This window comes from Ostrea edulis, chromosome 5 (assembly GCF_947568905.1).
Source record: "Ostrea edulis chromosome 5, xbOstEdul1.1, whole genome shotgun sequence".
NCBI lineage: Eukaryota > Metazoa > Mollusca > Bivalvia > Ostreida > Ostreidae > Ostrea > Ostrea edulis.
Window position 1 is genome coordinate 72,525,501 of NC_079168.1, and position 8,674 is coordinate 72,534,174.

Genomic DNA, 8,674 nt, shown 5'->3' on the forward strand with positions numbered 1-8,674 from the left:
TAATTTGTCTCAGCTTTGTTCATAGTTCTACTGGCATATGAAATAACTCTTTCTTGACCATTTTGCATCTGACTCAGAACAGCCCCAATGCTGTAATTACTGGCATCAGCATCAAGTATAAATTCTTTATTTGTCATAGGAAAAGCCATAATATCTGGCCCTATAAGCCATTGTTTAATTTTTATAAAGGCTATATTGCAGTCTTCTGTCCATTTGAATAAAACATTTTTCTTGGGTAATTGTATTAAAGGTCGAGCGATTGACAAATTTTCTATAGTAGGAAAGTATTCCTAATATCTGACGTACTTCAAATTACATTTTCAGGTATTGGCCATTCCATGATCTTGGACATATTTTCAGGATTTGGCTTAACGCCGTTTTTGTTCACAACATGACCTAGAAAGGTAACTTCTTGTTGAAATAACTGACATTTCTTGGGTTTTAATTTTAACTCGGATTTATGTTTACATTCTAAAACTTCTTGGACTCTATTCAAATGTTCCTCAAAAGTTGATCCAAAGACGATAATGTCATCTAAATAAATCAATCAAGTTTGCCACTGTAGACCACTCAAAATAATTTGTAGCGTTCTTTGAAAGGTTTGTGCACTACCTTTTAATCCCATTGTCATGGTTACAAATTCCCAAAGGCCATATTTTGTGACAAACACAGTTTTTGGAATATCTGATTCTTTTACAGATACTTGGTGGTAACCAGATGTCAAATCGAAAGTGGAGAAAATAGAAGCTCCAGATACCGCATCAAGACAATCTTGGATTCTAGGTAATGGATACGCATCGTTTTTAGTAACATCATTTACCCTCCAGTAATCAATACATGGTCTGACTTTTCCATTTTTCTTCATAACTAGATTTAAGGTAGATGCTCAGGGAGAGTTAGATTTCCTAATGATCCCTTGCTTTTCCATATCTTTAATTGTAATTCTGCTTCAGCATAAGTAAGTGGCACTCTTCTTGGTGGTAATTTTATGGGCTTGAAATCACCTGTATCTATCTCATGTTCGGTTACTGTAGTATAACCTAGATCTAGGTCATTCTTAGAAAAAGCATCATTGTATACAAAAAAGTAGTTTGTAAATTTTCTCTTTGGACTGCTCATCAAAGTCATTGTTGTCCACTGCATTGTTATACAGATCTTTCATATGTTCGGGTAAATCTTTATTTGCTCTTGTATCTTTTTCAGCGACATCTCTGATTGTCCAGGAAGTCGAGTCTGGATTTTTCGTTGCACCTATAGGAAGTAGAACATCATATGTGAATTCATCAGCTACACCAATGACATCATCTTGATGAATACTTTGTTCAGTATCTGTAAGGTTAAGTAACCTCACAGCTATAGTTGTATTGTTCTCAATATCAATAAGGGTATTCGCCATAAGAAGTTGATATCGTTCATTAAAAAGTTCTGTTGGTTTGATTAATAGTTCCTTCTACTCATGCGGATCCTCGGACCTCTCAACAAATGCCTGTATAATCTTTACACTAAGCGGTGGAATTTCATAATTGTCTGCAGCCGTAACTCTACGACATCTGTTCTCTGTAGCTGTTTGAAAACAAGGAATTTCTCTATTTTGTAGCTTAAGTATCCCCTTGCTAAGTAGTATTTCTGCAGGTATATTCTGTTCTGCATATAGAACATCGACTCCTAAAAGACAATTATCGTCTATTTCTGCAACTATAACCATCGAAAAAATGCCTGAGGAGGTCCTCTCGTTTAATTTTATCATCTCTGTCAGGATATGCTTTTGCATATAACTTCTTGAGTTCAGTGGCATACATTTCGATCTTTCATTAGTATTCTATTTTCGGTTACTGAATTTTGCCTCCAACGATTTCTTTGTCTCTACAACTCTATATCTACTGTCCAACTCATCAACAAGTTTTCGATAAATGCTTCTTGTTCTGTGCTTCAGTTTATCAAAAAACAAATTCACCTGTTTTTCCGTGTAATTTAGGTAAGAGTTCGTCGAGTTTTTCCTCATCAGACCATCTAGATCTACTTGCGACAGTTTCAAAACGACTTTTCCAAACTGACCATTTCTCCTTTCCTTCTTCAGTAAAGGGAGGTAACTTGTATGTAGAACGCTTTGTTTTCTTATCTGTCACCACTCTAGTAGACACACTATCATCGTTGCTATCAGTAATATCATCTAGACCGTCGTCCGAACTAGATACATCGTCAGTATCTTGATAATCGGATTTGGATTTTCTATGGAACCTCGGTACAGATTTAGTTTTCTGTTTTCTCTGGTACATGGATTGGACTTGGTTACCATTACTTATTTTGTCATTCATGGAATTTAGAACATAGCTCATGGTTTGAAGTACGTCTTTAAAGGGACTGGTTCACGATTTTTGATAAAAATGCGAGAATGAAAGCAATATTTTAGCCTTGATTCTGTGTTATGTAAACAAAGACTCGAGTCTTTTTATGTAAACAAACAAACAAGTGAAATATTGATTTTGTAATATAATGCATCTTAATTTTGCATAGTCACAAATTTTAACTTTTAGATGACACATTTTACTCCAAAAATGCTTGAAATGTGAATGGTATAATAAACTTAGATCGATATCCATTTCTTTTGAAAATGTTGTAAACAATAGCATACCACAATCTTTGTTTACTAAACAAATAATAAACTCTCTAAAGTGAGCTTCTGTGATAATATATAACCTTAATTTTCATGTGAAATATTTCAAACACAATAGACAGTAGATTTTGATCATTAAATGTGAAAAACAAAATGTTGGGGGAAATCGTGAATCAGTCCCTTTAATATTCGTCACCTCACTTGTCTCGTCTTGGTTTCCATCACATGTGGTTGTATTTCTATCAGGAACATATTTCGGGTTGAAGAATAGTTTGTAGACCTTCTTGAGGGCAGATACGTCGATAAAGGAAATCTCCTTTCAGAACATTCTACATCTGAATGACATACTGGAACTGCATCTCGTGTAAACATGTAATTCTCTCTAGATTGAGTAACATCACCTCTATCATAGTACTGCTGTCTATTTATCTCTAATATACTGCAACATTTCTGTAAAGTTGGATTGTTGTCCAGCTCATCGTCCGACGTACATTTGTATACAGTTTCAGAATCGGTTACTTGACCATTTGTACTGTTAAAAGTGTCATGCATAGTTAATATACTATTTCTTTTACTATTGTAAGAGGGGATTACAGTTTCAAGATCGGTTATCTGACCGTTTCTTTTACTGTTGTCAGGAGTGAAAGTGACAGTTTCGAAGTCGGTTAATTGACCATTCTTCTGACTGTTCTTAGAGAGCAGAGTACTACCATGCTCAGTTAAAGAACTGGGGGTAGTGGTAGTCTTATCCTTACTTGCGCTTAAAGACTGTTTTGAAACAGATTTTTCAGACAAGGTCCCCTCTGTACACACTCTCTTGCTTTCTACTTTTCCCCATGTCTACAGGAGACTTGCCTAGATGGTCGAGCGATCTAGCGCGCTGGTTACATGCTGCTAGGCGATTTGGTTCCGCAGGTCGTGAGTTCAACCCCGGGTTGGGGCAGAAGTGGGTATCCAAATAAAGTGAAATTTTCTGTGCTTTATATATATATATATATGTGTGTGTGTGTGTGTGTGTGTGTGTGTGTGTGTGTGTGTGTGTGTGTGTGTGTGTGTGTGTGTGTGTGTGTTGCTATGTGCCACATTTCTTTAACATGCAAGGTGAAGATAACGAACAGTGATCAATCTCATAACTCCTACAAGCAATGCAAATTAGATAGTTGGGCAAACACGGACCCCTGGACACACCAGAGGTGGGATCAGGTGCCTAGGAGGAGTAAGCATCCCCTGTTGACCGGTCACACCCGCCGTGAGCCCCATATCCTGATCAGGTAAACGGAGTTATCCGCAGTCAAAATCAGTGTGCCAAGAACGGCTTAACAATCGGTATGAAACACGTCAGACAGCATTTGACCCAATGCGAGGTTGTATTGACGAACTAGATCGTTATAACGACCATAGAATTTGCGAAATGCTGACTTCAATCGAGACTGTTGAAATCCCTGTACCATCAACTTGTTTGTCAGTAGCTTACCTCGATTTAAAAACTGACTATACCCAGAACAAGCTCTTGCATATCGAATCAGTTGAGATATATAAACACCATATGCAGGTGATAATGGAATATTGCTACATAAATGTGGGAAGTTGACGATGGAGAAGCTGAAAACATATATCTTACAAAAATAAAAATTCATATCACATGATATCCCCAAAGATAGACAGGATATCCCGTCGTGGATGCCAAACATGTAATGCTCACTGGTAGCTATAATTCACTGCGAACCTAATAAGCTCTCATGTAGCGCAGCAGTAATTGTAAGATATTCAAATGATGCTCAATATAAATTAAACGACACCAATATCAAACAGACCCGTGTACAACTCATCAATTCACAATTTCTTTTCAATGAATAATCAAGATTAATCAAAGATTATATTAAGTTTATTCAATTACATAACATTTATAATTATATATTCACTCACACAACTCATTCATACATTGACAGTGCATCTAATTAATTAAGAATATGATTAAAGTATCACCTGAACTAAAACCACCCCAAAGCAAGAGGGCTGGGTAAAGGGGAGTAACTCTAATTAAATTAATAATCCCGTTATAAGAACATTTTCTTGAATGTACCATGTTGTGAACTGAGTTTAAATTACTCACTTGTTCACTAAGGTTAAACTATAACACACATAATTGAATATTTATTAACACAGCATGTGAACGTACAATTCAAATTACTGCATAGTCCACTATAGTTAACCTATTGTAATACTAAATAAAGACTAAACCACTCATGCATATCACTGCTTATTTACAGCCTTGATATACATATGGTTGATTCCTAATAACTTATTTATTACTAAATTTCTAAAAGAAAAATATCATTAAAATATAACCAAAAATTTACTTAAAACATATAAAATGACAATTAATTTATCCAAAAATAATTCTCAATCCTAAATACTTCAATTTTCAATCAGTTCCAAAATGAAAAAACTTCCGAAAAAATTTGCTACTCCATAAATACTCACAGAAATAACAACTTGTAGTTAAATCACCGCATCAGTCGTTATACCGATCATTTAAATAAATAAAATCTAATCCTAAAGATAAAATAGATAAATAAATAATAATAATAATTTGGAACAACCAACGTATCAACTACTCTTAAAAGACCAAAGGCAAAAGTAAGTATCTGACGTCAAATCTGCGGTATTTATACTAATAACCAAACGATCAAAAGATCAGCGGGAAATATCGATTATCGATCATGTGACTAAATCACGATACTTGATAGGATCACTTTAAAAAAAATCATGTCTGCTTGAACGCCATCTATCGGATGTTTTGGCTATATTTAGATCTAAAACTTCATAGTTATTTCGGATTTAAAACATTTCGGTTGAGCATCACTGAAGAGACATTATTTGTCGAAATGCGCATCTGGTGCATCAAAATTGGTACCGTATAAGTTTTACATAAAGGAGTATTATCAATAACCGATAAATTTATCATTTACATAACTTTTCCATTCATAATAAGTAAAATAAAATAAAATGAGTTACAATCAAAACATTCAATGCTCTAAAAACTAAACAGCTTTCACTCAATTATTTCAACAATACACAATGTTGATTCAAGTATTATCGACACCAAATCACCAATATTTAACAATAAATTTATCGACTGCACATCAGTCGTGTGCTAAACCGGAAACGAGCAGACAGAAAAACATGTCGTTGCATACAAACATCAACATACAATTTATCCGGCTGTATCACCCAGGTAACACGTTAATACGTGGATTAAACATGCTTATACATCAACTACAACTAAATAATGTCATTCACATCATTAATCAAGACGTAATAAAAGGTGAACATCTATTCGTGCACAGTCCGAATTTCCTCGACATTGTTTACATACATACTTGTACTCTACTACTAGCTCTCTAGACTTCTTCATCATATCGTAAAACAAAAATATTAAGTAAAACAAATTGTTAACATTTAATCTAGTTAATCATAAACACCGGATGTATGAAAACTGCATCAACCCGCTCCAGATCACCATAATTTACAATAACATATTACAGTCATTGACTCTATTCGATAGAAAAATCAACCCTCTCCAAGTATATGAAAGGCGAAGATAACTAACAGTGATCAATCTCATAACTCCTATAAGCAATACAAATAGATAGTTGGTAAAACACGGATCCCTGGACACACAAAAATAGTGAAATATTAGTCATTGACTCAGTATGGTTTAACTACCACTGTTATGGATGAAACACTGCGTCATATAACATTACTGTCATGAACTTAAAAAAAGAAAGAGGGGGAGGGTACATTCATTACACTACCCCAGGTCATGAATTGAACAAACTGCAATCTACACAACCTGGGAATGCTTGCATATTAAAATATGTATGACTTCTCGTGGCCCTTCTGCTAGTGAGAAGAAGATTTTAAAAGATTTTTACTATATTTCCATGTAAAACTTCGATCCCCTCAAGATTATGGCCTCATCCTACCCACGGGTACCATGATTTGAACAAACTTAACTCTACTCCAATCAGGAAGACTTGAAGTTCATGTAACCACTTTGCTGGACTAGTGATTCTTGAGAAGATTTTTTTTTTAAAATTCCCTACATATATATTGTAACGTCATCGGACTACCAACGCACTGGATGATCACTCTTTGAAATAATAAATACATGTGGAACTTCAAAAAAATCAAGTCTTGTAATTTAAATAAATAACAAGTTTATTCTGAACACATATTTACTGAGATTTATAGCAATTTGAATAAATGGGAATTCTATGAACTTACAACCTTGTGTTACATATATCGACTGGTACGGTGTAATATATACCAGTAATTCAAGTGACTAGTAGATTAACCAGTAATGAGTTCGGAAGACTAATTAAATTTAAGAAACTGGTATTTAACCAGTAATAATAAAAACCCGAGGTGATATCGAACTGGTAATTTCAACCAGTAACAGAATAAAATTGACTGGTAATCTCAACCAGTAATATAATACAATTAACTGGAAATCTCAACCAGTAAAATAATACAATTAACTGGTAATCTCAACCAGTAATAAAATAAAACCCGAGGATATATTAACAGGTAATCTCAACCAGTAATATAAACCACATAGATTCTTAGCACTTGCTGCTAAAACCGTATAGCGCTTATAATAAACAAATCACGACCACTCTCATGAATGTTAATTAATAAGCAATAGTTTATAATTTCCCACTAAGTTTTCCCTACTTAAAACTTAGGAAATAAGCAAACAGAGTAATACACACCCTCTCGACACTCTGTAAAATGATCAACTGCGTATAGTCTGCAACTACTCGCACTTACGTTGCATATCGTGACATCACGAAACGCGACCAATCAAATGTGTCGCGTAGAAAACTACTGAGCAGTCTGTACCTCCCCCTTTCCACACTAAATATTCCCACACTATAAAATAAAGAAATCGAACACCACAATTACACATCATTGCCTATAAAACAATTAACCATAGTGTTATTTTAGAGAAATAATGCAAATGAATTATATGATAATAACTTGTGCACAATATGCGCAATGCATTATGGGAAACGATCATCACAACGTAAACAGAAAACACGGGTACACGAGGTAAGCTCAGTTTAACAAAATACCACTAACTACAGTATCAAAAGTAATGGCACGCTGAAGCCATGTTCACAACAAACCAATTAACAGTTTAAATATCAAACATTCGATGTTACAATCATAATATTCATATGTTCTGTACATGAAGCAAGCTAACCGCGCCAGTGAAACTCGTTAGGAGACGGTGTCAAAAGACAACTAGTATTCTCCACTAAATATAGTTAACTCACTTGAAAAAAATAAACCTAGCGCACCATAGCATTTTACATTTTGTCCCCTTAAAAAATGGTCCATGTCCCTTTGGACATTACATACAAACAGGGACTTTAAAATGTTAAACCTATAACATCAGTTTAAGAAGATAACAATGTTTCTATGTGACATTTCATAAAACAAACTTACAATACAATAGCGGGTTAAAGCTTCAACAATAATGTATCTCAAGAAGAAGAGTCTATTAACATCTCACACATCTGTAACATCAACATGATGATCAGACTATAAGGTAGGTCTATTCTATTATGCATGTTTAAATTTAGGTACATACTATTACTAATTTACTATTAGTATATCTATTTCATTTCAATGTACAAATTGATGATATGGCTAAAACATAAAATAAATGTACATCAATTCTGGTGAACTTATAAGAAAAGTTTATCTCATTTAGCTATACCTATATATAGTAGGAAAACAAATTACAATTGCCCTAATTTGAATAATAGATAGTATACTATATACTTACTGGTCTGCTTAAATATTTACCTAAATATGATTCTATGGTTGCTGGCGGTTTGCTTTAAATACAATCGAGTTGACAGCAGGAGGAGGTGGTGACTGCCTTCTTGATGTTAATTATGGCCTCTCTCCTCCAGGACCACGGTGTACTGACTGAGTACTCCTGTCATCAGCCATCCTCTGCTGCAGCAGCGTCTGTAAATTGAA

The 8,674-nt window shown here is 34.5% G+C and overlaps 1 long non-coding RNA gene across 1 annotated transcript; it reads left to right on the top strand.

The window, feature by feature from the left end:
- Positions 1 to 329: 329 nt before the first annotated feature.
- LOC130054752 (uncharacterized) lies at positions 330 to 1,356 on the top strand. The gene is made up of 3 exons (XR_008803064.1): positions 330 to 404; positions 700 to 783; positions 1,204 to 1,356. It is a non-coding gene; the product is annotated as an uncharacterized LOC130054752 (long non-coding RNA).
- Positions 1,357 to 8,674: the final 7,318 nt, after the last annotated feature.